This window comes from Furipterus horrens, unplaced genomic scaffold (genome assembly GCF_987537825.1).
Source record: "Furipterus horrens unplaced genomic scaffold, mFurHor1.1.pri manual_scaffold_5, whole genome shotgun sequence".
Lineage (NCBI taxonomy): Eukaryota > Metazoa > Chordata > Mammalia > Chiroptera > Furipteridae > Furipterus > Furipterus horrens.
The window spans coordinates 135938697-135954727 of record NW_028327175.1 but is presented as its reverse complement, the minus strand read 5'-3'; the positions used below and the strand labels follow the sequence as shown (position 1 = coordinate 135954727).

General features: G+C 41.7%; 1 non-coding gene and 1 pseudogene across 1 annotated transcript; both read left to right on the top strand.

The window, feature by feature from the left end:
• LOC150009915 (NEDD8-conjugating enzyme UBE2F-like) overlaps positions 1-16031 on the top strand; it is a 56536-nt pseudogene that overhangs the window by 17073 nt on the left and 23432 nt on the right.
• LOC150009916 (U6 spliceosomal RNA) lies at positions 1652-1758 on the top strand. The gene has a single exon (XR_016511448.1). It is a non-coding gene; the product is annotated as a U6 spliceosomal RNA (small nuclear RNA).

The window sequence follows — 16031 nt, the reverse complement described above, 5'->3', positions numbered from 1 at the left end:
GTAACGCTCTCTATCTCCTTGGAGACTTCAACGCAAGAGTAGGAGCCGACCACATGGCCTGGCCCACCTGCCTTGGAAACTTTGGGAGAGGAAAGATCAATGAGAATGGTCAGCGACTGCTTGAGCTTTCGTGTCACCATGGCCTGTGCGTGACAAACACATTCTTCAAGTGCAAAGAGATCCACCAGGTGTCATGGAGGCACCCCCGCTCCCGCCATTGGCACCAGCTTGACCTCGTCATCACCAGAAGAACGGATATTGGCAGCACCCTCCTCACCCGCAGCTACCACAGTGCAGACTGCGACACGGACCATGCCCTCGTGGTAAGCACGGTGCGCATAATGCCGAAGAGAACACAGAAGATTACATAATCTGTTATTTCACATATATAAATACCAAGAAAGGGCAAAATTAACAAGGACAGAAGTCAGAAAATAAGTTTCCTTTGATGGGGTAGTATTGACTGAAGGGAGAAAGTATTGACTGACAGACGGTGAAGGAGCGTCTGGGATGCTGGGACATGACCTGCATGCTGGTTACATGGGTGCATAAGTATTCTTAAAAGTCACTAGGGTCTACACTTAAGAAAAGAAAGATAAAGGAAGTCTTCCAACTTACATGATTGAAAAGCATATTCCAAGGAGAGGAAGAAATGTGAGGTGGGGAGTTATGGGCTTGGACAAAGAGTAATAGCAGACCAGTTTGTTAAGAGAAGAGGACCAAGCAGCAAACAAAAATGGAAAGATCTTTAAGTCTGCCAGAAGAGACTGAGACAAGAAAACCCACCATAGTAATTGTCATATAAAAAAAGGAATGTACAAAGGAGGGGACCTGACTCCCAACTCAGCTTGGAGGTAGGGTGCAGAGGGTTAAGGAAGCTTTAAAAAATATATATCCAGACGTGCGTCAAGAATTTGATTTGCCATTTGTTTTCACCTGCACAAATCCCTAGGAAACGATTGTGAAGTTTCCTGTTAAAGGAAATCCAAAGATTTAGAAACTGGATTCTAAGATCCATCAAGGAGCAAAGAAGGGGTGTATGAAGCACCATGAAGCTGCTTGGCCCAGGAGAAAAGAAACTATACAGGATAGCAGAGTTTTGTCTACTGGGCCTTTGGAATTGAAGCTGTAGCAATGTAAAGGCTTGACATCAGGCTCGAATCTCTCAGAATTTAAACTTTTACCAAAATTTCTATATTTTCCTTTTTTTTTTAATTTATTGATTTTTAGAGAGAGGGAGAGAGAGTAACATGGATTTGTTGTTCCACTTTTGTATATTCATTGGTTGATTCTTGTATGTGCCCTAATCAGGGATTCTGCCCGCAACCTTGGGGTATTGAGAGGACGCTCTAATCAACTGAGCTACCTGACCTGGGCTGTATATTTTTCTTTAATGTGGGTTTCTTTATGTAATGGGTCAACACCTTTGAATATCTTATTTATGAAAACCTATTTTTAAAAAGAGAGGGAGAAAAGTAAACACTCAAGATGATGGTTTACCTGGAAAGGAAGGCAGGAAAACAACTATAAAAATGAAAATAAAGAAGAAAAAAGGGAAGGGAAAAAATAGAATACATGTAAAGGACAGTCATTTATATAATTGGAGTCGCTGAAAAAGAAAACAAAGCAATGAAACAGAACTAACATTTAAGTGCTCTCTTCGGCAGCTCATATACTAAAAGTAGAATAATACAGAGAAGATTAGCATGGCCCCTGCACAAGGATGACACACAAATTTATGAAACATTGCATATTTAAAAAAAATAAAAGAAACTAAGCCCTTGCTGGTGCAGCTCAGTTGGTTAGAGTGCCGTCCTGTACCCAAAAGTTTGCAGGATTGATTCCTGGTCAGGGCACATACCTAGGTTGCAGGTTCAATTCTGAGTTTGGGCGCATACGATCCCTGGTCCAGGCACATACAGGAGGCAACCAACTGATATTTCTCTCTCACATTGATATTTCTCTCCCTCTCATTCTCCCTCCCTCCCTCCTCCCTAAAAATAAATAAATAAATAAAATAGTTTAAAAAAGAAATTGAAGGAAAACAAACAAAAAATAAACAAAGGGGACTACAACAAATTAAAAAGCTTTTGCACAGCTGAAGAAACCATCATCAAAATGAAAAGAAAACCCACTGTATGGGAGAACATATTTGCCAAAGATATATCAGACAAGGGTTTAATCTCCAAAATATATACAGAACTTACACAACTCAACACCAAGAAGACAAACAATCCAATTAAAAAATTGGCAAAGGATCTGAATAGGCACTTCTTTTATTTTTTTTTAATGTGTTTTATTGATTAAAATATTACATTTGTGCCAATTTCCCTTCCCTCTGCTCCCCTCCACCCGGTGGCCCCCCTCCCTCCAGTTGTCCCCCCCTTTTAGATTATGTCCATTAGTTGTGCATACAGTTCCTCCCAACCTCTCTCCGTCTATTCCATTCCCTCCTACCATGATCCCCAATTCCTATATCATCTCCCTCCCTCTCCCCACTCCCCCTCCCTGTTGACCTCCCCCCAATATGCTTCCCGTACCCACAGTTCCTTTTCCACTCTCGTTGCCTGTTTAGTTTGCCTTTGTTTCATCTCCCTAGCTTCTGTTTTTTAAACCAGTCCCTTTAACATCTCATATAACAGTGGTTTGGATCTAATGAACTCTTTCAGTTTTATTTTGTCCTGGAAACACTTTCTCTGTCCTTCTATTCTGAATGACAATTTCGCTGGATAGAGTATTCGTGGTTGTAGGTTTTGGATTTTCATTACTTTGAATATTTCTTGCCAGTCCCTTCTTGCCTGTAGGGTCTCCCTTGAGAAGTCAGCTGATAGTCTAATTGGGACCCCTTTGTACATAATTCTTTTCTTCTCTCTTGCTGCTTTTAAGATTCTCTCTTTATCTTTAATTTTTGACATTTTGATTATAATGTGTCTTGGAGTGGTTCTCCCTGGGTCCAGTCTCTTGGGAACTCTCCTTGCTTCCTGGACCTGCAAGTCTATTCCCTTCCCCAAGTCTGGGAAGTTCTCCTTTATTATATTTTCACTCAATTTTTCAAGTTCTAGTTCATCTTCCTCACTCTCTGGCAAACCAATGATTCTTATGTTGGGCCTTTTATAGCTGTCCCAGAGGTTTCTGATCCTCTCATTGTTGCTTCCCATTTCCTCTCGCTGCATTGGTTGACTGCTTGTTCCTTCTCCATATTCCAGTTTGTTGAAATGAACTCTGGATTTTTTTTCCTCACCGTCTGTCTCGTATGTGGTTTTGTTCCTTTCGTTATGAATGTTTTTCGCTTCTTTCTTATCTTTTTCCTGCTCTTTTGTGAATTCTGTAAGCCACCTGATAACAATGGCCCAGAACTGAGCCTCTGACAGGTTTCTTATCTGTTCATCTGTCAGGTTCTCTATCTGTTGCCTGGTGAGTTGTGTCACCGGGATTTCTATAGTTGTCTGCCTCATTTTGACAGATGCGTTTTGTTTTCTTGGGCTGGCTATAGGGGGCAGGGGGCAGTGCCTGCGTACGCGTCACAAATCACCGACCGGTGCCTGTCTGCGACCTATTTCGCAGCCCTGTGGTGCTTTCTTTGGGGGCGGGGGTCCAAGATGGATTCACATAGTTATTCAGCTAGGAGACCGGGATCCGTCCTCCTGCCCCCCTGGGCCTCACTGTTCAAGGCGATGCGGTGGCTGCTTTCCCCAGTGCTGGGGTCGCGCACTGCCAGGGGCTTGACTGCCGCCGGGATTTTTCGCCGCCCCGCCGCTGTCTCAGGTGCGACCGCAAACAGCACTGCCCTCTTTAACTCTTACCTGCCCAAATGGCACCGCTGGTTTATAACTTCATATGTTGGGCTTCCGTGTAGTTTTATTTTCTGGAATTTCTAGTTATCCTTTGTTTTGAAGTAGTTGTATTCCTCTCTAGTTGTAGAGGGAGACCTAGCGTGTCCGTCTAAGCCTCCATCTTGGCCGGAAGTCCCTGAATAGGCACTTCTTTAAGGAGGACATACAGATGGCCCCTAGGCATGAGAAAATGGTCAGCATCACTAACCATTAGAGAGATGCAAATTAAAACCAATGGTGGAAGTATGGAGAAAAGAGAACCCTAGTGCACTATTGGTGGGAAGGCAGACTGGTGAAGTCACTGTGGAAAACAGTGAAATTTCCTCAAAAATTTAAAAATAGAACTGCCTTTTGACCCAGCAATTCCACTGCTGGGAATATATCCAAAGAATCCCAAAACACCCATTCAAAAGAATATATAAACCCCTATGTTCATAGTAGTACTATTTACAATAGCCAAGATTTGGAAACATCCTAAGTGCCCATCAGTAGATGAGTGCATGAAAAACTGTGGTACATTTACACAATGGAATACTACACAGCAGTGAAAAAGAAGGAATTCTTACCTTTTGCAACAGCATGGATAGAACTGAAGACTATTATGCTAAGTAAAATAAGCCAGTTGGTGAAAGAGAAATAACATATGATCTCACTTATAAGTGGAATCTAATGAACAAAATAAACTAATGAACAAGGTAGAACCAGAGGCAGAGAAACATGGAATAGATTGACAGCTGCAAGAGGGGAGGGGAAAAAGACGGTGAACCCTTTGAGTACCAACATTGCTGTGAGCGACATTGACAAATTTTCCCAAAAGTGCCAGCATCATTTCCAGCGACTCTTTTTTCGATGGCTATAAATGTAAATAACAATGGAATAATTCATATTTTATGTTTTGTTCTCTTTTTCTGTTCCTCAGGTTATACATTGATATAATTTTTTCTCATGTTGATCCAAATTTTGAATTATGCATGGCACTCAAAGGGTAAAGGGATTAGTCAAAGAACATATATGAATGACCCATGGACATGGACAATGGGGATTAATGGTGGAATTGGGAGCGGGCTGCGTGGAGGGAGGCAAAGGAGGAAAACTGGGGCAACTGTAATAGTATAAACAATAAAATATTTAAATTAAAGAAGTTATAAGTTTTGTGTGAGGAGGGCTTTTCAATTGGGAGTTTCATTGTAGAGTGAGCTGGAGGGGGCTGTTTTGTGGAAAACTCTTGATGTCAGTATCCTTAAGTCTTTACTAAAAAAGAGACAGTAAGGTAATTATTAAGAGTAGAGACTGAAGCATGACAACTTATGTTCCAGTGCAGGGTCTACCACTCATTTGCTAATTTCCTAACTTTTCTGGTCCTTAGTTTCTTTACATGTAAAATGCAGATGATAATAGTGCCTACCTCATAGAGTTAATGTGAGAATTAAATGAGTGAATGTATATAAGACAGTGTCTGGCACATAGTAAGTACTAAATAAACATTAGCTAGTATTGCTATCATTAGTATTCAGGCAAGACACTGCCAATCTCCTGCCTTGAAAACTAATCCAGTCTGTCACTATTCTATGTGGGGGAGGTTGGGGGGTCAGCAAGGAAAAGGAATTATCTTTGCCCTTTTCTTGGAGGGGTTAATGCCCCCACCACCACCATTGTCACTTAGTGGGATTTAGGGAGGAGCAGAAACTAGTGTATGAATTCATCCCACCATCTTTTGAGAAAGATAAGCCAAGCAAAAGAGCAAATAGAAAGTCTTAAAAACCAACGGGTTAAGTAGACCTGATTACGTACAATTTTAGAACACGTGTTTAAAAGCATCATAAGCAAAATCATAACATCATTAAAAAAATCAAAGATAAACAACCAAGTGTGAAAATTTGCAACAAATGTAGTGTGGAAATGAACACCTACCTAAATGAGAATTCAGAGCTTGCAGAGCAAGGGAGTCACCACCATCACATGCTGTTCGCAGTTATTCAAAGACCATCGGGGGTGGGAAAGCCTTGTAGTAGAAAAAATACATTTCAGGTTTACTCTGATTGGAGATTGTTGTCACAGAAAGCTGGAGGCGGACTAACTAGAAACAGGAAAGCTTATACGTTAAGTTTGGGGAGCATATTTGACTTTTTCTGGTTGGTCCTAAGTTGGAAGTTGGAGAGAGGGAGCAAAGAAATAGAGAAACTGACAGTCATTGGTCAAATCCTGACCATTCTGGGCCAGTTGCTACAGGGGTTGTGTGTAGAACAGAATTCTATCATCATACATGGTCTGGCTATTGTCTGCCTTCATGTATTCAATCTCTTGATAGTGATGGTATACAATATGTGAAGCTTATACAAAAGGGATAAGAAAAACTTAGGTGTACTCAACATGAAACCAGAAAAGCCAGTGCCCGTACTGCCTGTCATCTACAAGACCCAATACGCAGAGACAGGGATTGAATCTTTATGGGCGCTTTATTCGGGTGGTCGGGGATCTGACGAGATGGTGGGTTTGTACCCTAATAGACTGTCTTAAATTCCATTATAAACAGGACCTGTTTATAAGGAGAAGAGTAAGTAAGGGTGTTGGGATTCAGGGAAAATGTTAAACAGATCATCAGATAAAAGCTGCAGCATTCTTTCATCTGTGTCCTGGGCAGTGGTACTTGTGCCCTGAGCTGTGGTCTTTGTGTCCTGGGCTGTGGTCACCCTGGAGTACAATGGATCAGATACTATCTTGATTTCTTGCAGTCCTCCTGAGGCACAAGGTGGAATTGCTTATGGTTACCTGGAGTCAAGGTGGGTCATACCTCCAGTTCCTGAAACAATAACTTTTTACATACATTGATTACTAAGCTAATTATCTTAGTTACATGAAACTAAAATTTTCCAACATTTGAGTTCCCCACCAAACAGATTAAATAGTTAAAGGATATAAACATACTATTTCTAGATTTGGAATTAGATGAAGCTAATTCAGTAGATTCAAATTATAGTTAGGTTTATGTAAATCTGATTGCAAATGCTCAAGAAAAACAGAGAAAGGTGATTCAACTCTGTTATTCCCCACAATAAATATATATCCCAGGCAATGCAGAGCATTGTTCAGATGGTCTTACAAAGTGGGTGGGAATGGCTTTGTCTTCAAGAAACAAACTGCAGGATTAATTATGATCCACAGAGAAACACAAATAGAGAGTTCGAGGAACTGATAATATCAGCTACAGAAAATACTATTAATATTTCATGAATGATTTAAGACAATGTCTTCAAACTATGGGCTATGATCCATTAGTGGGTTGTGAGATCAATTTACAGGGTATTCAGCATTAAAAAAAACAAACAAACAGAATGGTACAGAATAGAACAGAATATTGCCTTTTGCTTAGTAGTTAACTTTTAGAACTCAACATTTGGGTGAAATATAACCTCACAGGAGGAACAAATAGGTATAAAACAAGATACTGAGATAGGTTAGTAAGCCAGGAGGACAATGGAACAGGGAAACTGAAAGTGCCAAGCAATTTATAGCCATCTAGTAAATCGCAAAATTCTATCTTCCCAAAGCAAGGACACGTAATAGTAAATGGTTTAGACTTCTCCTCCCCAACCAGGGAGTAAATAGCTTAAATTGCCCTGCTCAGAGAGATAGATAACAGAAATCCCATTAGTGCCTTTTGTGCCAACCACACCCAAGGACATATGAAGTCACAGAAATAAATCTCATTTTGGCAAATCATCATAAAGCTGATGAATGTTGAAATCCTCCCCTAAGACTTACCCTAAAATTCCTGCCTTTAGAAGGCAGATAAGAAGTCCTGGCAGGGTAGCTCAGTTGGTTAGAGCATCATCCTGATACCCCAAGATTGTGGGTTTGATCTCAGAGCACAAACAAGAATCAACCAACGAATGCATGAATAAATAGGACAACAAATCAATGTTTCTTTCTCTCTCTCTCCTTTCCTCTCTCTCTCTAAAAATCAATAAATAAAAATTAAAAAGAAAACAGATAAGAACACTCAAGTCAAAGACCCATCACGGATTCTCTCTGGAGGATGCCCATGTCTCTCTTCCCTCTCAGGTGTGCATCTTTACTTTTCTCTCCTAAACTCTAAGGGCCCCCACAAGATTTGCAACCAGCAGAGAAATGGGCATTGGCAGCTTGTCCAAGGCCCCCTTTTCTCTGACTTTTCAGTGAGCTAATAGCAGCCTTACCATGACTCACTTTTTTTTTACAAGGTTACTTTTTTTTTATTTTTTTATTTTTAATTTTTTTAATTTTATTTATCTATTTTTAGAGAGAGGGGAAAGGAGAAAGAGAGGGAGAGAAACATCAATGTGTGGTTCCCTCTCACGTTCCCCCAACTGGGGACCTGGCGTGCAACCTAGTCATGTGCCCTGACTGGGAATCGAACCAGCGACACTTGGTTTGCAGGCCAAGGCTCAATCCATTGCATGACTCACTTCTTTCCCACAATGATTCTAGAGAGCCAACGCAGAGCACCGCCTACGTTCTCTCTTGTTGCTTCTTCTACCCTTAAACCCTTCCTTTGTTTCTCTGTCCCAATGAAACCAGAAAAGCCACTGTCAATGCTGCCTGTCATCTACCAGACCCAATAAGCAGAGACAGGGATTGAATCTTTATCGGGACTTTATCCACATGGTTGGCAATCTGAGATGGAGCGTTTGTACCTTAACAGACTATCTTAACTTCCATTTTAAACTGATCCTTTTTATGAGAAGAAAAGTGTAGGTAAGGGGTTTGGATTTCAGGGAAGCAGTTAATCAGATAAAAGCAGCAGCATTCTTTCATCTGTGTCCTGGGTGGTGGTCATCTCACCCCGGAGCACCATGGCTCAGATACTGTCTTGACTGTTTGCTGTTCTTCTGAGGCACAAAGTTGGAACTGCTTATGGTCTCCTGCAGTCCAGGTGGGTCATATCTTCAGCTCCTGAAACAATAGCTTTTTACATACATTACTAAGTTTATTAGCTATTATCTAAAACTAAAATTTTTCCAACATTTGAGTCCCCCATTTCCAGCTTTAATAAACATACTCTCAAAATTACCTGGATTTGTGCTGTTAAATCATTCCTGCAGAAAGTCAAGAACCCACACACTACCTGCTGGCCCAAGGCAGACCCACTCTGGCTGAGTCCCTTTCAAGTATCAATAAATAGTAAAGACCCCAGGTGGACAGACTGAAGCACTGTGGTAGGCAAAATAATGGCACCCCAAAAAAGATTTTGTTAGATTCATGTGAGGAAGAAGGGAGGAGACATGTAAACCAGTTCAAAGTCTTTACTGGGGAGGTCCAAGCAGGTAGGTTGAGTTTGGAGTGACTGCAGCCCTGAGTGGAAAGAGAGTGGGGGTGGGGGTGTCAGATTTAAGGGCTTTATTCCTGGGTAACAGGATTATCAGGCAAGCATGGTGACCTGACCACAGGCTAAAACTGGGAGTAGGAGTTGGAGGGACCACCTGCAGATGGTCAGATGGGGGAATTGATTAGGAGAGGGAGTTGGTTCTGAGAAGTTGCTAAATTCCTGTCTGCAGATAAGGATACCTTTGAAGAACATAGGCAGTCACTGGTACCAGCAGTTACTGTGGGGGCAGCAGATTTATTGGGGGCTAGCTAAAATCTGACCTGATGAGGCAGAAGTGCCTCACACACCCTAGGCTCGGTTGGAAGCTGCTCTGTCCAGCAGAGTCTTTGTGACCACGGCGGAACAAACTCTTACTTAGGACACTTCATTATGTCCGATGAAATAACTTTTACCCAGAACACTTCTTTATGTCTGAGGGAAGGAAGGTGACTGCCTCTCTAGTGGAGAACAACAGCTAGACCTTCGTCCCTCATGCTTTTTATTGAGAAGGGTACACATGTGAGATACAAAATCAACATTCATAAATCATCAATAGCTTTCAGGTACCTAGGTTACAATCAACAATAACTGATTACAAGTTCCAGTACAGCGGGTATAACGAATAGTCTGTGCCAGGGTCTATCAAACATTCTGACCCCACACTGGCACTAGGTAGAAGGTTTGAAATACTCCCTGCTAGAGATTGTTTATACTTAATTATAAGATAAAGGAAAGCAGAGAACGTTCTAAAGCATATTAATATTCTTTGAATCCAATCCCCACAGAAACCCTCTGAATGCTTTTCGGGTATGTCTCCCACGCAGCCATTGTTGAGACTTAAAGACAAGCATAGCCAGGGTGCTGGCAGCAGGTCATGCTCAGGCCGGGGCTACAATTCCCTAAACCACAAAGAGCGGTTCCCCAGAACCTGAATTCTTATGCCTAGGTATATTCATATCCTAACCCCCTTACACAGCAAAAGGGACATTGCATATGTGATTAAATTAAAGCTCTTAAAATTAAAAGGTTATCCTGAGTTATCCGGGTCACCCAATGTAATCACAGGGTTCTTTTACATGAAAAAGGGAGGTGGTGATAGATCAGTGCCAGAGAGAGAATGGAAAATGCTTCAAGACTTGAGAGAGACTCTGGGTCCGTTGGATGAAGAAACTACTCAGACACTCTCCATCTGAGGAAGGAAGGGAGGAGGTTTTCTCTAGTGGAAAATTGCCCCTGTTTCTTTATTAGCTGGGGTTTTTATCCACTTTCCACATGCAGAAGTACTCGAGGAAAATATGCAGTCCTTCCCCAAATGGTAGGGAGTGAAAGGGAAATGCAAATCAATACAGGGTTGTTAGAAACAAGGACATAGTGACTCCCAGACCAGTAAAAAGTCATTAGTAACAAATGGCAAATGTAATTAAAGGGTCTTAAGGGGAATGTAATTAGAGGATCTCTGAGAAGGGAGCTGACAGCACTGGCATATCTACAAACCACAGAAGGGGCATTTAGATAACCGTGTTAGATTGTAAGTCCAGAGTAACCAGTCGTAGAGAAACGGGGAAGAAGGATAGGGGAGGGGGAGCTAATTGCTTTAGGGCCGGGAAGCTAATCGCTCTCATTTTAGGGTGGAGAAGATAATCACTTTAGGGTGGCAATTTCAGGGTGGGGAAGCTAAGACTATAAAACCAATTTCCTTTGTCCACTTGGCGCGCACATTCTCCTGTCTGTGAGGGTGCGCCCGGCTCTGCAGACTCGTGAATAAAGGCCTCGCTTTACTGCTCACGTCCTGTGTCCTGGTTTTTATTGTGAGCATTTCTCACAGTGTTGAAACATCCAGGTATTTTACACAAGGTCAAAAACATTCCCTCTTATTTAATCATTCTGTTCTTCATGTTTTACTGACAAGGGTTTGAAGCTTTACAGAGAAAAACAGAGCAGGTTCCTTTTTCTTTAAAAGCCACTTTGTATTTCTCTTCTATCTTTAAAATCCCCGGGAGGGTAGGATTCAGAGCAGGCCTGGAAGACAACCTGCCGGTTAAGAGCCCAGCAGGGGGCGGCTCTGCATAGTGGTCAGAGTCTTTTAAACCAAGCCTGTTTCCCACATCTCCCCATGCCTGTCTGTCCCCCACAAAGACTGGCCTTGCAAATGCAACAGGCCATGGACCAAGGAATGTAGGCAAGACCTAGACACTGGAAAAGGCAAGAGAACATTTCTTGGGATTCTGAAGGAACAGCCTTTCTAATACCTTGGTTTTAGTCCAAAAAAAAAAAATTTATTTTGAACTTCTGACCTCCAGGACTATAAAATAACACATTTTTGTTTTGCTTTAAGCCACTAAATGTGTGACCATTGTTTTTACAAAAACAATAGAAAACTAATACAGGAAAACACAAGAAAGCAGTCCAGTATGGCTGAACCAGAGAGATTAAGTATTACAGAAACAGGGGTGTTCCAAAAATCCCCAGAGTTTGCGACTGGGGGATCGGGAGAAGGAAGCAGCTTTTAGAATGCCTCCACATGCCTGAGGCTGGTGGCTAGTGTCTTTCTTATGCAAAATGGCTTTAATGCATCCAAAGCCTCAGGTAGATGGGAGGAGTCTTGAACCAGGGGATGATATGGAAAAAGCACACAGAGCCTACGTAAGGTTCTGTGAATGGTCAGAACTGTTTGCAACACCCACTGCGTCAGAGGACGCAGTCAGGGATATATAACAGCTGCGGACATTTTAGCTCTCACTCTCTCGCTCTCTAGCCCCCTTCATGCGGCTTGGTGAAGGGGCCTTCTCCATGCGGAATAAAGAAGCTAAGTTCTCCATGTGGCTTGGAGAAGGGGTCTCCAGGCTGCTTTAAGAGGCTCTAACCATGTGGTTTGCAGGAAGAAGGCAGTTTGCAAGGAGGCTGAGAATCCAGGCGGTTCAGCATTGAGAGCTGGAGGGCACCGCGGCGCAGAAAGGACCTCCCCAATCAGATTGAGTGATTGGCAGCTACCGGTAAAGCTGAACGGTGTTTAGAAAGTAGGGAAACGATTTCTCTAACTTTTCTAAAACTAGCCTGGTTTGGTAGGGGGGAGGCAAGAATATGTGTTTATGGGTGTTTTAAAGAACATAAGACTTAACAGCAGAAATACACAAATAATCTAAATCTATGTAACTGTTAAATAAACCTTTTTCTTTTCACTAAACTCTGGTATTGAGAGTTAAAATTCTGGCGGCAGGCAATCGGGCCCCTAACTGTGAGAAACGCTCACAATAAAAACTGGGACACAGGACTTGAGCAGTAAAACGAGGCCTTTATTCATGAGTCTGCAGAGCCGGGTGCACCCTCACAGCCAGGAGAATGTGCGCGCCAAGTAGACAAAGGAAACTGGTTTTATAGTCTTAGCTTCCCCACCCTGAAATTGCCACCCTAAAGTGATTATCTTCCATGCCCTAAAGTGAGAGCGATTAGCTTCCCCGCCCTAACGCAATTAGCTCCCCCTCCCCTCTCCTTCTTCCCCGTTTCTCCATTACTTGTTACTCCAGAGTTACAATCTAACACAGTTATCTAAATGCCCCTTCTGTGGTTTTGTATATATGCCAGTGCTGTCAGCTCCCTTCTCAGAGATCCTCTAATTACATTTGCCCTTAAGACCCTTTAATTACATTTTCCCTTTGTTACTAATGACTTTTTACTGGTCTGGGAGTCACTATGTCCTTGTTTCTAACATAACTAAAGACCCCATGGGTTTGTTTTCAACTGGAGCAGCCCAGGGGTTCTGTAACATAAGGTGGAAACAAAATTGGAAAGGTCAGCAGAATCAGGCAGAACTTCCTAGGGTCTGTTAAGGGTAAGGCTCAAGTCTACTTTATTTCTGGGTTGCCCTGTAAGATTTTAAATTGTGGAATTGAAACTGGAAAAGCCTCTAGTCAAAGAACGTATGTGAATGACTCATGGACATGGACAACGGGGAGGGATATAATTGTGGGAGAAGGGATGGGCTGGGAGGGGGGAGCAATGGGGGAAAAATGGGACAACTGTAATTGAATAACCAAAAAATAAAAAAAGAAACTGGAAAAGCCGGTGTTCATGCTGCCTGTCATCTACAAGATCCAGTAAGCAGAGACAGGGATTGAATCTTCATAGGTGTTTTATTCAAATGGTCAGTGATCTGAGAAGATGATGGGCCCTTTTTTATAAGGAGAAGAAAAGTGTAGGTAAGGTGTTTGGAATTCAGGGGAAAAGTTAATCAGATAAAAGCTTCAACATTCTTTCCTCTGTGTCCTGGGCAGTGATCTGTGTGTCCTGAGAGGTGGTCTGGTCGTCTCCCCCTGGAGTATAATGGCTCAAATACCATCTTGATTGCTTGTGAAGGGGGACTCAAATGTTGGAAAATTTTAGTTTCATGTAACAGCTAATAAGCTTAATAATCAATGTACATAAAAAGCTATTGTTTCAGGAACTGGAGGTATGACCCACCTTGACTCAAGGAGACCATAAGCAGTTCCACCTTTGTGCCTCAGGGGGCCTGCAGGCAATCAAGACGGTATCTGAGCTAATGCCCAGGACACAAAGACCAATGCCCAGTGTTAGGGATAAAGAAGCAAGCCAGTGACTCTCAAACCAGTAGGAGATAATTAACTAGATGAATCATGGAAAAGGGGTGAGAGAATGACATTACATAGCTCCTCACACATATCTCTGGGATCAAAAGGAGGAACACTGTCATCACCAAACAGAGAAATAAGAAGATGTAGCTAGATAACTTTGCAAATAAGTTGGAGATAGACCTATAACTAGATTACCCTTAGTTATTCACACCACGAGTTAAGTAGTTAATTGCATTAGATTGTGAACCCGGATTAACCAGTAATGGGGAAATGGGGGAGGAGGAGAGGGGAGGAGGAGCTAATTGCATTAGTGTAAAACCAGTTTTCTTTGTCTACTTTGCGCACACATGCTCCTGGCTTGTGGTGCACCCAACTCTGCAGACTCGTGAATAAAGACCTTGCTTTGCTGCTCAAGTCCTGTGTCCCGGTTTTTTTATTGTGAGCGTTTCTCACATCAGGACACAAAGACAAATGCCCAGGGCACAAGGACCACCGCCCAGGACACAGATGAAAGAATGCTGAAGCTTCTATTCAATTAACCTTTCCCCTAATTTCCAAATCCCTTACCTACACTTTTCTTCTCCTTATAAAAAGGGGCCCTTTATAATGGAATTGAAGACAGTCTTGTTAGGGTACAAACCCGCTGTCATCTCAGATTGCCAACCATCTGAATAAAGTGTCCCTACAGATTCCATCCCTGTCTCTGCATATTGGGTCTGGTAGGTGACTGGCACCATGAACACCAACTTTTCTGGTTTCACCTGCAGGCCCCCTGAGGCACAAAGGTGGAACTGCTTATGGTCTCCTCGAGTCGATGTGGGTCATTCCTCCAGTTCCTGAAACAATAGCTTTTTACATACATTCGTTATTAAGCTTATTAGCCATTACCTGAAACTAAAATTTTCCAACACTTGAGCCCCCATCAGAATGATGAGTTTTGTGTTTTAGGAAATTATATTTGATCTAATTCAAGGGTCAGCAAGTTTTCCTGTAAAGAATCGAGTAATAAGTTACATTTTGTGACCATATAGTCTCTGTTGAGTATTCATCTTTGGTTTTCTTTCGTTTTGTTTTTTATTTAAAGATTGTATTTATTTATGTTTAGAGAGAAGGGAAGGGAGGGAGAAAGAGGGAGAGAAACGTCGATGTGTGGGTTGCCTCTTGTGTGCCTCCAGCTGGGGACCTGGCCTGCAACCCAGGCATGTGCCCTGACTGGGAATCAAACCAATGACCCTTATGACTCACAGGCCAGTGCTCAGTCCACTGAGTCACACCATCCAGGGGTCAAACTTGTTTTGTAACAACCCTTCAAAAATGTAAAACCTATTCTTAGCTCAGGGGCCGTAGTTTGCCCCTGGTCTGAGCTAATTGTAACTATCTTGTTTCTCGCTTTCTCAGCTACCCTTGCAGCTATATGTGGTGATGGAAGTGGGCTATCCAATTTTGATTAAAGAAACATAAGGGAAGGTCTCCCAAAGAACTTGTAGGAAAACTTGCTTTCCTAACTAAAAGATCAGGAACTGCTGTTCTCCTTTCTTCCTGCTTTAAGCATATATGTAATGCCCTATTTTACAAGTCGATGTGATACTTTGGACTGTCTTAAGTCTTGCTACACCTAGGGATTTAAAATATTTTCCCTAAAATGCAAATCTGTAGTCAATTTAACTGTATGTCCTAGGGCTAGTTGCTCAGCCACACAAAGACTGAATTTTTAAATATCTAAAATAAAAGCCCTAACAATGCCTATTCCATAGTGTATCAAAAGCATCAAATGAGAATCTGTATATAAAACTTTTTGAGAAAAAACTTTGTTTTTTTGTAAACTATATAAAAAAAAAGCCTACATTAAGTTAGTTGGGTGTTTATTTACACGTGCTTTTTGAGAATAATGGGATTTCAAGTTGATCTTTGTAGAATGGGTAGGAATTAAATTGACAAAGAAGAGAATAGGAGTCAGTATGTGGGGAAAATGGTAAAGAGCAATTAATCTAAACTAAATTCAATTAAAGGAGAAACATGAGAGGCATTCCTTTCAAAAGAATGATGCCACCATTAATATTATTGACTGCTGTTTTGAAAATTCTTCCAGTGCAGTGAGACATGAAGTAGAAATAAATGGAATTAATATCAAAGGGAAGAAACAAAAATTATTATTTGTAAATGATGTCCTTTTAGTATTGGAAAACTAAAAAGAACTGGTTACAAGTATTGAAACTAAAAGGAATTGGTTATAAGTATTGACAAATTTGGTAAAGTAGCTAGAAA